The sequence below is a fragment of the Aulostomus chinensis genome, chromosome 4 (genome assembly GCF_037954235.1).
Source record: "Aulostomus chinensis isolate RoL2024-O1b breed Wild chromosome 4, RoL_Achi_v1.0, whole genome shotgun sequence".
NCBI lineage: Eukaryota > Metazoa > Chordata > Actinopteri > Syngnathiformes > Aulostomidae > Aulostomus > Aulostomus chinensis.
In genome coordinates this window covers 120,152-136,976 of record NC_141323.1, presented here as the reverse complement: position 1 = coordinate 136,976, position 16,825 = coordinate 120,152, and the positions used below count along the sequence as shown (strand labels likewise).

The window sequence follows — 16,825 nt, the reverse complement described above, 5'->3', positions numbered from 1 at the left end:
AAAATGGCTGCGCCCATTAGTTTGAATCTTTGTTTATATACTTAGTGCTGATTGTTAGATCTATAATGGTTACAAATGTACTTTATAGGTACAATAAACATCCAGAAATTAAATGAATTTGTCGATTGTCTTATTAATCAAAAGATAAAGTATTAAAAATATTTGTTCTTTTTTCCTCGGAGTGAGCGATAACTTCCGGATTTTCTCACTAAAATCCATTTCAAATTATTTTTTTTCAGATCTTTCATGCAGCGACTCTGCTATGATCAAACCACTCAGGATGAAACAGACCAATGTTGACATCAAGTAGCAACTCACCAGCTGATCAACAGAGTCCTAAGCACCAGCAGAGCCTGTTCATCGTCCCTGGGTGGGCTTGAACCACCAGCCTCTCAGTTAAAAGCCAAGTGTGCTGACTGATTGAGCCACAGAGACTCTGAGTCACTTGCTTTTCATGAAGAGATTTCAGTGTGTGAGGTCCACACTGCACATTTGAGGGAACATGAAGGACAGATGAGAGTCTGACTGTCATGGCGAAAGCCTTCACCACTAGAACTGAAACAGCCCCCACCATACCAAACATCATTGTCCAGCCTCCAACCAAAGGTCCATCAGTGATCATGGGAGCCACATGTGGAGTCTGAATTCTTTTCTATAATGTGACAGAAATGACAGTCCTGCCAAGTGACATCACTAACATGAATGGATGACTTCAGTCACATGACTGAAGTCATCCATTCATGTGACTGAAGTGCTATGGTTCTTCTGATGAAGGGCGGCATGATGTTTGCTGTCTCAGGCTCCACCAAATATCCTCTTTAGGATGCCACAATGTGGCCTGCTCCATCTTCCCTCCATCGGAGACACAAGGGTTTCTCCTGGTGCCGACCCTATCATCCTTCTACCGAATGGTGCGGCGATGGATCCTCAGAGGATGCTGGGATCCTTCTTCACATCAGTGCCACAGTTTTTCGTGTAGGGAACAACAGGAGCTTTTTAGTCATGTTTTGCTCAGTGTTTCCTGCACAGAGCATCAGGATCTGTGACGGCATATTGTGATAGTGGGTCATCATCTTGTGTGATAGTGGATTAATTTATCTGCTATTTCAACACATTCAAGTTCATTATCCCTACATGTCAAAATACATTTGGTGTGGAGTTTTAGTTTCTAGCCTCAATCATAATGTGTGCATTTATTCTTCATTAACATTTCTCAGCTTTGTAAGTTTATTATATTTTTTCTTCCTCTGTTTTCTATTCCATTGTTGTTGATGATTCTATTGCAGGTTTGAGTTCCCTGTTGACTGAAGCAGAAACAGGAACAAAAATCTTGAGGTTGTCAGAGCTCCAAGTTGGGACGCTGATATTAAAGTAGGAGATGAACACATCCAGTTTAGACATCCCTCTCAGAACCTGCTACTTTACCTCTTCAGAATATAGCAGCATAGCATAGCTTCATCTCACCAGTTAGTGGCCCACTTTGATGCCGGGGATATGAGGTTAAAGGTTCTTTACAGCTCTGAATTAAAGGTTTATAAAGTGTTTACAATGCCATAAATAACACAAGCATTCAGTAATCCTTGGAAAAAGGAGACTCACCATCAAGTTGGACAAGTTGAAGAACAAAAGGACTTCTCCACTATCACATTTATCCTCACTCGTTCATACTTGGGGGACCTCTGTACTAAATGGAGAGTTAAGGAAATGGGCTTGTTGTGGCCCTGTGGCCCACAGACCTCCTGTACAGTCACCAAGCGCTGGCAGACACAATCGTAATGGAACCAATTATTTTAAAATGACAGTAACAAGTAATAAATAAGGCATTACAGCTTTGAAGGAACTTACCCAACACTGGTTTGTGAGTGGGTGTTGTCCTGTATTGGCAGGAAAAACTCCTTGAAATATCATGCAAGTTTTTCTTAAAAAGAAATGTGTAAAACATTCAGTAACATCCAGGCCCAAAGACAAGAGAAGGCAAAGCTCCAGGAGTCTTTGATCTCTGAATTCTGAGCATTGATCTCCTGCTTCAGTCTTTGATCTCTGACTGATTCTAAACTAATCAAAAGATCACATCAGCATATTGGTCCAGTCTACAGATGGTGATTTTACCAAGTGCACTACAGCAGTCCTTGTTGCTGTCTGCTGTTGTGTCACAGCAAAGTAAGGAAACAGCCTGACAGTCCTCAGGAGGAAATTCAACATCCACCAAAGATGGAAGTGAATCTAGACCTTCTCATGTTTGCTGTCCTTGATGAACTTGGGCGGTACTCTGGTGCTGGGTTGAGGTCATGGCGATGATCTGGGAGCAGTCCTGATGTCAAATGGACAAAATGCGTCAACATGAAATAAAATTGGGAACCTATTTGAAGCCTTATTTTGTGTTTGATGGACATTTTTTTGAATCTCGAATGACTTGTTTTAACTGAACCTACTGGATCCTGTGGTGTCTGATGAGGAGACAACTTGGGTACAAAGTTGAAGAAGAGGGTTTTTGGAGGGGAGATGATTTTTTTTTGCAGTGTTGTAAATCAAAATAACTATGACTACATGAAAGAATTTTCTCAAAATGTCCTGACTAAGATGGATTCCAAACCAAATCAGCTTTCACAAGGGAAAGCCTGCATGTCAACACACACACACACACACACACACACACGCGCGCGTGTTTCCAGTCATGTCATTGTGGGGTCATTTCATCAAGGCTCAAAAACGGGGGAGGGTAACTTTACACACTCGTACGTTTCCAGTCTGACCTGAGTGGGACCCTTCTGTGTGGTTCTGACTCAAGGTGTTTTTATGACACTGTGGCAACACCTGGCATTAACTTTTCTGGATGCATCTTTTTAATCAGACTATGCCATGTTTATATGCTACTACTTGGAATCTGCAAGATGGTGCTGTAGGTAACAGCAGCCACTCCGAACGCTCTGAGCACTGTTTTGTTTCTACTGTTCTTTTGGTTTCCTTTTCTCACCTCTACTTCCTTGAGAAGTTCATATTCGTATATCCTATGGATACGACAATTTTACAGACAAGAGCCAACACTCTCGCTTATTCTAGAGAGGAGTTACTGGCTCTTAAAAACTTCAAACACGGACACAGACACAACATCCCAGTGGAGCTGCGGAGACGCTACAGAGGCTGCAAGGCTGGAGCTAAGCTAAAGGCGCAGCTGGCAAGAAACCGGAGGCGCTTCAAACCATCGCTTCCCTCCGTGATTATGGGCAACGTCAATTCACTACCGAATAAGATGGACGAGTTTGTCGCTCTGGAAAACCAGCGGATCTACCGTGAGTGCAGCTTGTTCATCCAAACAGAGACATGGCTAACCGATATTATACCGGATGTTAACATGGACCTGTGAGGTTTCACTGCGGTGAGAGCAGACAGGGACATGAGGGCATGTGGGAAAAGCAAAGGTGGAGGACTTATTATCTACACCAACAACCGTTGGTGTAACCCTGGCCATACTCAGTGAAGGTGGTTTTGTGTTGACCTAATCTGGAGCTGCTAGCCGTTAGCATGAGGCCATGATCTCCCTCTGTGTGTACATCCCTCCGACGGCAGACGCGGCCGCTGCACGTGAAAGGATCCACAATGTTACTGCACGGCTGAAGACCCAACATCCTGAGGCCTTCATGATAATTTCTGGAGACTTCAATCATGTCACCCTGGACTCTACCCTGGCTGCTTTCCATCAGGTTGTTGACTGTCCCACAAGGAAGAACAAGACGATTGACCTACTGTATATCAACGTTAAGGAGGCATACAGAGTCACCGCCCTCCCCCCACTGGGCAAGTCGGACCACAACCTGGTGCACGCACAGCCCCAGTACACCCCCCTGGTCAAAAGACAGGCAGTCTCCACCCGCACCATCAGGAGATGGACTCCTGCAGCAGAGGAGGCCCTGAGAGACTGCTACAACACCACAGACTGGGATGTACTGCTGGGTGCACATGATGAGGACATAGATGGGATGACTCACTGTCTCACAGACTACCTCAACTTCTGTGCAGACGTGGTTGCCCCCACCAAGACTGTTCGGTGTTATCCAAATAACAAACCATTGGATAACACAGGAAGTCAAGGATGTCCTCAACAGGAAGAAGGCGGCCTTCAGGACAAAGGACAAGGAGGAGACATGAACACTTTTTTTTGTTACTGACCCCAAAAAACTGTAAAGCATCAAAAGCTCAAATATCAGGTCAGATTCATAATTTTGACTTATTCTTTGCACAAACACTGTAAGTCAGAATTTTACCAATTTCAGCATTTTTACTTATTTCTAAAGTCCTTGCACTGCTGATTGAGTGCAGACAACACATTTTAGAACTTCTTACTTAAAGGAACATGATTTAAACATGTAACAGACCTAACAGGTGTCAATGGCATAGTTTCAAACTTTGTTCTTGAGAGCTGTGATTTGATTCTTAATGTAAAACTTAATGCCCAACCAATTTCTGTTTTTAAGTGCTACTTTCTCCAGTTCAAGGCACTTATCACAATCATGTTTCCCTGGAACACGGCATGAAGTGATGAAGGACATCATGTGCTTCTCGACAGCAAGGATCTCCTGTTTCTCCCACATCCTCCTCTTGAAAGGTTGATGACCTGTACAGCAGTTAACACAAACAAAGAATGTGACATTCAAGATTACATGTTTGATATTATTAATTACTGCTAATAACCACACCTGCTCTGTGTGCACAACAATAATAATATTAAAATCCCTAAAACCCTGACCTTTTTCCCTTTTTGGCAGTGACTTGGAATGACCAGCTTGTGGAGGTGTCATGGTGCTGTGGTGCTGCATCACTATGACTCACATCTGGCTCTGTTGTCACATTCTCCTCCCTCTCATTTGATGTGACCTGACTTTCTGAAATCCAGAAGAAAATAAATTACAAAACAATAACAATTATGAAGTATTAGTCATCCCACAGTAAATTAGAGCCATCCTGAGTCAAAAGTATCAGTATCAGGGCCAATCACGTATTTTTTAAATGGATTTACATCAGCTACAATAAAGCCAATCTGAATCTCATCATTTCTTAACTGTACTTTACTGTGTTTCTTTACTGTACTGTTTTGTCTACCTCAGTCTGCTACTGTTCCAACCATGCTCTTCGTTACACAGCAATACTGTACAGTATAACATTTCACTGCAAGTGAAAACTGTGTGTTGGCAGTGTGTGAATATGACAATTTTTTTGGGCTATACACGACCAGCCAAAAGTTTGGACACACTATCCCATTCACTTGAATGAGAAAGTGTGTCCAAACTTTTGACTGGTAGTGTACCTGTGTAATTGATTTCTGACACTCAGCCAAAGATTGCACGTGAAGTAGCTCCACTCTGAAACACCACTGTACAATCAGAGTGGACTGAGTGTTTCTGTAATTCCAACAAGGTGTGAGACACATAAGCTATAGTTAATCATGTCATGTCAATTTCAAGAGTGGCATTCCCCAAGTAAACACTCATTAATATATCAGTAATTTGAACATATCTTCAGTATTTTAATCAAATAGCTCGTGAAAAATAATGTGTGTTAGATTTAGCATCTACAGCTGTTCAGATACATATTTAATCAATATTTCGGTCACATCCATATAGTAAATTGTGGTTATCCTTAAATGCATAAGCATAGTCTGATTTAGGATCATATGAAAATAAAATAAAAATACTTACCTTGTGAGTCTGATTCACATGCCACCTCAGGGTCTCTGTCCAGGTTGCTGTCCAGGTGCACATTCTCTGTGGAGTGTTAGAAGAGGGGAGGGAGGGAAATGACTGTTACTGAAAGCAGAATGCAATTCATTTGATCCTCACATGCTCCAAAAATGCCCAAGAAAAACATGTATGAGACATAACTATTGTTTAATCACATTAGATAAGCAGACATTCTTTTATGTAGAAATATGTGTAGATATAGCTAAATAATAAGTACCTTCAGGATCAATGCTGATGTCATCCAGCGTCTTGCCTTTGAATTCTGCAAGGCGTCCCTGGTCAAGGGCCATGAGAACTTTGCTAATTTGAGCAAGTTGGAGGGTGCCCTCAGTAAGTCTGTAGAACTGCCGGTGCACTCTAATATCATGGCCAAGAAAATCAGCTAACTGATCCAGCTCTGTATTACTGAGGTTGAGAACTTGTGACAGGGTTCCCGTTTGTTTACGTAGTTTTGTAGACCTGAGACTTTCAGGATTTTTTGCACCACAGATCCTGGAGAAGTGTCGAAGGCAATCAGACCCACGGTAGCAGGACAAAGTGGATGGTCTTGCAAATAAGTATATGTTCTCCTGAGGAACCCCACATTCTTGCCGTTTGCTGACAAGCAGATCCAATGCTTGCTGCATTGCTGGGGTCAAAAGCACAGGAACCTTTCTTTCCCTTTTTCCTCTTATCTCTATCCCCCTGAAATTCTGACAGAGTTTCTTCTCTAGATCTGAGAGGGCAGCATTCACATCTTCATATGGGTCTGGTGGATTTTGAGATAAATAAGCAGAAAGGGGAATTTTTGATGCTTCCCCAGCTCTTTGTCGGTTGAACAAAATGACTTGTGTCAAAATGACCTTTGCCAGATGTGTCCATGTCTGGGGGGGTGTTTCTGTGGACAATTTACTGTAAAGATCTTGTTGTTGCACATTTAAATAGGAATGGAGAGTCTGGACATCCTTTGTGAATGGAAGTAACAGAGGAGTATTCCACTTGGACTCCTGGAGTGTTCTCAGTGATGCAGCTGATATCAGTTCATTCCATCTGGCTTCATACACTTTGCGGAACGTCCGAGCATCTTTTGCTGCTGTAGTTGTTCTGTACATTTGCACGACTTTCAACAAGCATTGAAATCTTTGTCAAGCTGTGTCCAATTTTGAGTTCCAGGCTTGGGCACTTGTATGCACTGGTTTCACTGTCATAACCTGCCAGGTGTTTCACTGCTTGCACAACATGCATAAAACTGGCAGGTTTGATGTGATCTTGAATGCTCTTCAATGGTGTGGGTTTCCTTGAGCATATCAGAAGCCTTCCCAGCTCTCTCAATTTCTGACGAATGTATTCATGTTTGCCAGCATCATATCCGAGCCTGTTATACAGATGCTCACCATACTCCATGATACAGACATCAGATTTGACAACAGCATATACTTCATCTTGATTCATGTTGTTAAGCAGCTTCCAGAACTCTACCTTGACACCAGGTGGTGGAGGTGCAGCAAATGCACAGAGGGCCTGGACACGTGTTTTGCCAGGTTTATGTGGAACACAAGGCTTGAACTTGCAGGTCTTCATGTGCCGCCAAAGGATTTTCTTTGTGAAGAAGCCCTGACAATATACACAATGCATGAAATTCTGTGTTTGAGAATCCTGTTTTGGTTGCCTGCGAGGAACAAGATTTCCAACACAAGCATTCAATACATCAACATTATGTGCAAAGTTCCCCCCTATTTCTCAAATGTTCCATATGCATTCGTCTTTCTTTGGAGCCTTTTGGGAAAGACAGAGCCAATGTGACCTCTGGCTTATTGTGATGGGCACGCTCAAAATGCCTTGCCATTTTTATAAAACCCAACTTACAGTACAAGCAATACTGCTTTTTGTTGTACATTCTTGACCCATTCTCATTTTTGCAGACAGCAGGTATGGAAAGCAAACCGTCATCCACTTCATCTTCTGCGAGGATGGAAGAGGCTCTGTCAGGAAGATTTTGCTCCAGATCAGGATTTTCTAACAGGGCTCTAATGTCTCCCCCTACACACTGTTTTGTTGAGTGACCAGTACTTTTTCGTGTTGCGGGGCAGGATACACTGCTTAAACTTTGCCTTTTGCGTGGCATGCCAGAGCTGCTTTCTTTTCTTGAGGGTGAGTGTCCTCTATTAAACATTTGCTTTGAAGAAGCATTGTTCAGTTCTGTCAGTGAGAGACATCCATCTCCAACGTCAGCCATCCTCCCTAAGTTTGGAAATCTGAGCATGCTGTCTTCCTGATTGACTGGGCCAATAACTTCGCTTGTGTCTGTACTTTCAGAAGAATCCTCACTACTCTTAGGAATATATTCCTCTCTACTGTCATCTGAAGTGAGGTCAAAAAGCTCATCTGAATCTAAATCAATCTTTCTGTTCATCTTCAGAAAAGAAAAAGTAAATTCAATTAAAGTCAGCACATAATTAAACACTTTCCACAGGCACATAACTCAAGATGCAAACTATCAGTAATTAAATTTTATGCACGTTTTAATCTCTTCTCTACATTGTGTGTTGCTTACTTGTATGCTTTTGGTCCTCCTCAACCCTGGAATGTAATCTCTGTCCTGGTCGGTGAGGCTAGGTCCAGACTCAAACTCAGAAGTCGGACATGTCTAGAGTGTCCAAAAGACATGTAATTTGCATTTGTACCAATGTACAAAAAGAAAGAACGTGAACAAACCACCATACATGTAAATGCTCAAAAATGTATTAACATTACTTTACCTGGCAGCTTCCATTCAACTGGGAAGGACTTGTGCATGGACTCTGAGATTCGTCAGAATCTGTGTAATCTACAAGTGTAACTTTGTCAGTTGCAGGAAGAAGTTCTGGTTCATCTGAACCCTATAAGAAAAAAAAAGTGAAGAAATTATATATATGACAACACAATACACAAACATATACATCTGTATAAAAACTGACGTTAAAAACTAATCAAGACATTGTCATATTGTTCAAAAAACGAACATGTACTTTACAATGGTGGCATTAAAGTAATTTGAATATATAGCAAAGAAAGACATGACAAAAACTTTTCGTGAATATTGCTATTCGAGGTGGAAAATACAGATTTGTAGATAATTACTCATATGACTGTAAAATCCATTTCAGCAGCCATCACTTTAGTGTCCTGTTTACAAAAGCATTTGGGTTAACTGGCGGTACTGAATACACTTGAAAAATTTCCTGTATCTGACTTAAAATCTAAATTACTTTTGATAGGTTCAAGTTGGCTGTGATTCTATCTTACATAGGTTGCCTGCTGTAGGAATACTGTAATGATTACAGTTGAAAAAAAGTAGAGGTGAAGTCTGACAGGACTGAATTTATGTGTGACCAACAGCTGGTATGATGGGGACTATCATTAAATCTGTATGACATCATTTACCTACGATGGTCCCAACAAATAAGAGAAACCAGACAAGTGTGTGACGGTCCCCATTAAAGCACAAAAACCAGAGTGTGCTTGGCAACATACTTGACATCAGAGCTGTAAAGATCTAAAGTAAAACCAAAGTGTATTCACAAGAGTAGCGCTTGCACACATTTGACTAAAACTAGAAACAAAAGAAGGGTTTAAAAACAACAGATTATTACCATCATCTGGGAGACTGAAGATCTCTGAGCAGTGTGCTCTGCTGTTCTGGAGACTTCAGTGTCCAAAGACTCAGTAATAGAAGATTGTCCTTCGGCCTGAAATGATAATTCATCATCATTATGGAGAAGCACAGCAACAGAAACAAATTAGTTTAAGAGACAAAATGGGAAGGAAAAAGATCTGTGATATTTATGTTTGAATCTTCCTTTACCTTTATCTGATTCCAAATTGTCTTTTCTCTGATTCCAGTCACAAGAGTGTAGCCTGTTATAGCACTGTAGTCACCATTACAGTTGGTAGCAAATACATGTGAAGTACTGCAGGGGTGAACTGACCTGTGACCAAGATCTGCAGTGAATAGTAGAGAGCAAACTAAGCCTGTGTTCAAGGTCATGTGTCAGACATTGTACATTATTAAGTTTATGAATGGAAGAGTCTGATTAGTGTCTGTAGTGTAGTGACTGTATGATTTACCTACGATGGTCCCAACAATTAGAGAAACCAGACAAGTGTGTGACGGTCCCCATTAAATCACAAAAACCAGAGTGTGCTTGGCAACGTACTTGACATCAGAGCTATAAAGATCTAAAGTAAAACCAAAGAGTATTCACAAGTGTAACTCTTGCACACATTTGACTAAAACTAGAAACACCAGACATTGTACATTATTAATATGTTGTAGTATTAAATAAATGAATGGAAGTTGTGTTAGTGTCAATCTGTAAAACTATAAAACATTCACATTCATTAACCTTTCTTTACATGAATGACAATTTTTCACACTCACATTCAGTGACTCATTTATGACAAACCTGTTTCCTCCATGGCCAATCAGTTCCACCATAGTCATACGATATCTCTTCTCCTGCATTAATGTACCTTACAGCAAATAGACAGAGGTGTGGTTTGCCCTCTGTTATGACCCTCTTCATTTTGCAGTTTGGATGCTCGTGGTCATCATTAACGAGTCGTCCAAGGCTGTCATCTTCTTGAGCTGCATAAACACTTTAGAAAGGTAGCAAATAACAGATTAGGCCTCAAAAAATTTAATCACTGATTGTAATTTAATACCAGTTCTTAAAAAGAGAGCTTCAGATACACAAGACAGGCCACTTACTAATGGCTATAAATGCTAACTAGTTGACCATTTAGATGTCATACATTTTTTCAGGATATGAAAAACTTAATTGTTCAAAAATGTAAAATTTAATGTAAAAGCCTAACCACCATGTTTTTTTCTTGCCAGTAGAAGTCAAACATGAAAACAACACATCTACTGTGATATGCCCTCCTCTGCCTTAGAGATTCTTCAGAATGTATTAGTTCCCATCTGTACTCCACCACAAAATCTCCTTTTCTGAAATGGACCTTGGCAAACACATCTCGCCCGAGTGCACAAGCAGATATTGTTGAAAGCTTTACAGTTATGTTATTTTTTTGTATCCCTATTAGCTGCATAAACAGGGGATCTAAGACATCAATAATCACCGTGAACAGATATCATTAATAAAAGGTTATAACTACAATAGCACCCCAAATATAATAATTTCAAGCTTTGGTTTGTGCATCTGCATCCAGTCAGGCCACCAGACCAGAGCTAATGTCCTTGATGGATAGATAGATCCTTTTTCATCCCCAAATTCAAAATGCACTGCTAATTTCTGTGCAACTTTCCATGTCTTCTCTTTACTAAACAAGGGTACAATTAAGAGGTAAGTATAAACACATGCACACACACTGTACTTTTAAAAGAGTTAATGTATCGTACTTCCAAGGCTGCTGTCTTGTCAAGGGCCTTGACAGCATGTTGTATTGCATCCTGTAATGGTGGTTTCCTGCATCTCCTTGACATTGCAAATCCTATAATAAAATAAAATGCTTCGATATTATTAGACAGCCTCATAAATCTTTTAATAAAAATTCTTTGTTAGCTTTAACAACCAAATGTAGACCACCAGAATGTAACACTTTACTATACGAGGTTCAAACTTAAAACAATGCAATCAGAAAATGAACCACTCCATATACCAAATCCATCCATCCATTGTCATCTTCCGCTTATTCCTTACTAGTAAGGGTCGCGGGGGGGCTGGAGCCTATCCCAGCATCTATGGGCGAGAGGCGGGGTACACCCTGGACAGGTCGCCAGTCCATCGCAGGGCCAACATACAGAGACGAACAACCATTCACACTTACATTCATACCTACGGTCAATTTAGAGAAACCAATTAGCCTAGTCCCCAAATTGTATGTCTTTGGACGGTGGGAGGAAGCCGGAGTACCCGGAGAGAACCCACTCAGGCACGGGGAGAACATGCAGACTCCACACAGAAAGAACCCGGAACCTTCTTGCTGTGAGGCCACAGTGCTAACCACTGTACCACCGTGCAGCCCCTATACCAAATCTAAATTTGGGAAAAAAAAAAATGGCAGCATGCTGAGCCACTCCACACCGCACCTGTCCCTCACTCAACAATAACAAATCAGCCTAAATTTGGGTTAAAAAAGTCTAAACCAGTGATTCTCAAACTCAGTTTTTGAGTACTACTGCCCTGCATGTTTTAGATGTCTTCAACAAATCTGATTCAAATTAATGGATTGTTATCAGGCTTGAACCATATATCTCTCATTCAGTTTTGCTTTCTCTCAACACCTGCTCCCTCTCCTGCTCCTGTTGTTAGCTAGCTCTGCTATCAGCTCACTCGCGTACACTCTTTCCCAAATATTCAGTGTGTTGCGCTCTCTCTTCCAAATTCAGCATGTCGTATCCTGACAGACTTGCAGATACCTAAATCAGACCCAGGACTGCTGGCAATGGCTATTTCTGGTGGGTTCACCCGCATTTAAAAACCCTACATATATATGCTAATTTTGGTGTAAAAAAGGGTATAAGACATGCAGGGCAGTGACACTCGAGGACCGAGTTTGAGAAACACTGGTCCAAACAACCTCATAACAGTTTACACACTACCTAATTGAGAAATGATGCACTCCCTTTACAAAGGGCTTCATAATATTAAACTGGGTGCTTCACTTTCCACTTTCAAACTTATACCACTAACATGAGGCATAGCCCTCATGTTGGCATGTTAAACTTGAAAAAGAATATAAAAAATCTTCATTGTGTCACATTTATCATGCTGCTTTATGCTTTCCCGATTCAAAATAAAATGAAACCAACTTTTTTTTAGCCAGACACGTGCCTGCTGTTCCTAATAACTTTGAGCTGATTAGCCAATTAGCTTAGCTAGCTAACGTTGTTAGCTTAGTTAGCTAGCTGGCATTATGGTTCATGAGTAAAGAATATGTGGTCCGTGCACAAACTTTCTTGTCTTTTGACTTTTTAAAAACAGAAACACTCCTGTTATTTGTAAGAAATTGTAACATTTATTTTAATATTTTTATGTTAACCAAAGCTCTCTAGCTACCTCACGTTCAGGTAAATGTGAGCTTTTATGGTTACCTGGTAAAAAAAAACAAAAACGTTCCTTCAGTTTACCACATTTAGACCACATTTACATCATATAAAATCAGCTCAGTACACTGAAATAAATCCTTATGTTGTGCCGGCAAAACTTACCTTTTTATTAACGCTGCTCTCACTGCTGTGCTGATATTGAAAGGTGAGACTGACGCTTCTCCTTTCTCCTCCGTATTTCCAGCCAAGGAGCGCTTGTTTCATATCATGAGCACGTCTTGTAAGGGTAGTTATACTGTTATAGATAAAACTTAACAACTCCACCCACCGGGCTTGTCACTAAAACCGTATCAAGGTAATCCAATCTGTTCATTCAATACAAACGAAACTTTATATCCATAAAGAGTTTTCCTCAACTTTTCTTTATTATATATTCATATTCCTCATTAATATGGAGTATGACACATTATACCCCTGACTTGGAAGTTAGGATAGTTAAGCACTAGTTTGTCTTATAAGCTTGTTTGCACAGGACAGCATGTCACTGCGTTGCTATGGTGCGACTTCGTCTGCAGTCAGAAGGAGCGGAGTCAGATAATACTGGTGTGTGCAGTGACCACTTTATCAAAGGTAACGTAATTTATATGGATATGTTTATGTAGCTAACTGTTTCCTTACATTGTAACGTTAAAGTTATATAATCTAAGCTAGCACAGTATGGGCTTTCTTCCATCTCGTCCATTCGGCTTTTCTTGCTAACCACCATCCGGCCCCAATAGCACAGTAAGCTAAAATCCATTAAAATATTCTGATTAGGGAAGGTAATCTCATGGATAAATTAAGTAAAATAAAATATAGTTGTGTAAAAACAATAAAACTTTCCAATTAGGGTAGACAATTTGATAAATATATGAAATGATTAATGATTAACAAATAACTAGTAGTAAATACTTAGTGCATATACAATAAATCTATGTTTAACCAGTATTCAGAGCGAATAATCTGTCTCTGACTGCATGTCCCTGTCTGGTGTCCGTACAACGCCACAAAGACAAGTATATGTGCTTGCACATGTGCAGGAGAGCCAAGTGTGTGTGAGTTGTGTGCTTGTGCATTACCAACTCCTACCACTAGGTGCCGGTACAAAGTTGGTTTCTGTGCATTGTAGGGATGCCCCTGAAAATTTGACAGGGCATCCCTGTGACCTTCTTTTCACTGAATTCAAGGTTTTTTTGTCAGGACCAGGTTTTTGGTTCCCACAAAAATTTTGGTCCCCACGCTGTGACTGTGCATTCAGGTTTTGAGCCCCACAATGTGATAAAGACACACACACACACACACACACACACACACACACACACACACACACACACACACACACACACACACATAACTTTGTGTCTCAGACTGGTCTTTGGTCCTTGTGAGGATGAGGAGTCCTTATCAGTTTCTATAGAGAAATGGTCTACAATAGAATAAAAAAAGATAAGACAAGAAATGCATGTCTCACACACACACACACACACACACACACACACACACACACACACACACACACACACACTACATTTACACATTGCACATCTACTTCAAGGTAAGTTGCACTTCTTTTTTACTTACTTCACTTCTGAAGTTAATGTCTCTCCCATTTGTGAGTACAACTAGCAACACTCTCACGCTTTGTCTGTGAACGTTTAATTAATATGCATTTCTGTTTTGTAGATGCCCCATTCCAAGTCCCACCAGCGTGCCCAGGCGGCCAAGCAGACCATGGCGCAGCGGCAGCCTTGGACCCCTGGGTCACCTATCCCCGAGTCTGTTGCTCGTATGTATTAACTCCGATTATAATACCTTGCTCCTTCCACTTAAACACTTGCCACAAAAACAACATGACAGCCATGGCCTCACATTCTTCAACATAGGCTCCATCCTAACAGGGCGCAGTACCGGACACCGCCATCACGTGCAGAGATGGCAAACTTCCCTCCTAACCGACCGCACTGTGAAGTTTGTCACTCCTGCAAAGTCTCCCGGCCAGAAGGTACTACTCGTTCTCATTCTACATCATTGCATGCATTTACACACTCAGTTGGTGTCTGTTCTAAACAAATGTTTCTGTACCAGATGGTGTTCGTCCTTGGAGACTCCCACCTGCGCGCCATCGTCGACGGATTTGTAAGTATGCCGCAGGATTGTCTTTCTTTTGGCTTTCTTTCTGTTCCAGGTGGAGCCGCTGCTGACCTCAGGACCGTGGTCATGCATGCTGCCCTCCACTGGACCCCAGACTTGCCGTGTGTGGGTGCCCCCAGCAACAACCTCACAGTGAGCAAGACTATTGGTGAGGCAGCGGTGGACTTCAGAGCTCTCCTGACCACAGTCAGCAGCCTCTGGCCGAAGGTGAGCTTCTTTTTGTCAAATACTGTTACTGTCATGTCTTTCCTCCTACACTGCCACACTTGTTACATACATCATTATTTACATTCACACATGACATTTCTTTCATTTCTCCCCTGTAGGTGTTTGTGCTAGACTTCCCTCCACTCTTAAGCAGCCTTGCAGGACCTGCTACGTCAGGAATACCACCGTGTCACAGCGCGCATGGGTATGTTAAACTCTTCCACATCTCCTTGTCCAATGAATTTCATACTTAAAAGTTCTACTATCTAATGCACATTGCACAATAATAATAGATATTTATGCTTTCCATATCTCTCAGGTATCCCATACGTGTGTATGGCGGAGCCAGTCCATTGGTTGGAGCTGTGGTGCCATGACGGTGTAAGTACAACATAATGTCGTCAGCTACATATGTAAAATGCTTTACCTTCCCTCTTCTTCCACGCTGTTACCCTATGCCATTAAAGTCTACTTTGTTTTCCTGTCTTTCAGGTTCACCTCAGCGACTCCGATGGCATAGATAGATAGATGGATAGATCTTTATAGATCTTTATTTTGTCATTGTAACATGTACAACGAAATTAAAAGTGCCGACCAATCAGTGCAACAATCATAAAAACTAAAAAGAGCTAAGAGAACTAAAAGCATAAAAACATAAAACATAAAAACCTGAAGAGCTAAAAGGACTGATATTGCACAGGACCCTTATTACATTTACATAGCAGCGTTTAGTGCGACTACCGCAGTGGGGTAAAAGCTATTCCTGAGTCTGCTGGTCCTTGTCTTGAGTGATCTGTACCGTCTGCATGACGGCAACAGTTCAAACAGGGAGTGACCGGGGTGGGAAGTGTCCTTTATAATGTTCTGTGTTTTTTTGGATGAGCGGGATCTGTACAGCTCATCCAGGGGGGTAAGGGGGCACCCAACAATCTTCTGTGCGGTGTTAATGACCCTCTGGAGCTTTTTCCTCTGTTCTGCTGTGCAGCTTGTGTACCACACACATATACAGTACGTCAGTATGCTCTCAATGGAGCACCGATAGAAGGTCACCAGCAGTCTCTGAGTGATGTTGTTCCCCCTGAGCACCCTCAGGAAGTACAGTCTCTGTTGGGCCTTCTTGAGCAGCTCAGAGGTGTTCATACCCCAAGTCAAGCCCTCCTCAATGTGAACTCCCAGGAAACGGAAAGAGGCCACTCTCTCCACACACTCCCCATTTATGATCAGAGGTGCAATGTCTGACCTGTTCCTCCTGAAGTCTATGACCAGTTCCTGGGTCTTCGATGTGTTCAGAAGCAAGTTGTTCTCTCTGCACCACTCTGACAGCTGCACCACCTCGTCCCTGTAGGCAGACTCATTCCCTTTGGAGATGAGCCCTACTATTGTGGTGTCGTCAGCAAACTTGACCAAGGTGTTGCTGTGGTGGACGGGGGTGCAGTTGTGTGTGTAGAGGGTGTAAAGCAGCGGGCTCAGCACACAACCCTGTGGGGAGCCAATACTGAGGCTGAGGGAGGTGGATGTGTGACGACCCACTCTCACTCTCTGGCTGCGTCTGGACAGGAAGCTCTTAATCCACATGCAGGTGTTGTGTGGGAATCCCAAGTCCCCCAGTACGTCCACCAGTCTGTTGGGAAGGATGGTATTAAAAGCAGAGCTAAAATCCACA

General features: G+C 41.8%; 1 long non-coding RNA gene across 1 annotated transcript; it reads right to left on the bottom strand.

The window, feature by feature from the left end:
- Positions 1-10,312: 10,312 nt before the first annotated feature.
- On the bottom strand, positions 10,313-13,187 carry LOC147262223 (uncharacterized). The gene is made up of 3 exons (XR_015112520.1): positions 12,928-13,187; positions 11,116-11,207; positions 10,313-10,352 (listed from the first exon to the last, which is right to left on the bottom strand). It is a non-coding gene; the product is annotated as an uncharacterized LOC147262223 (long non-coding RNA).
- Positions 13,188-16,825: the final 3,638 nt, after the last annotated feature.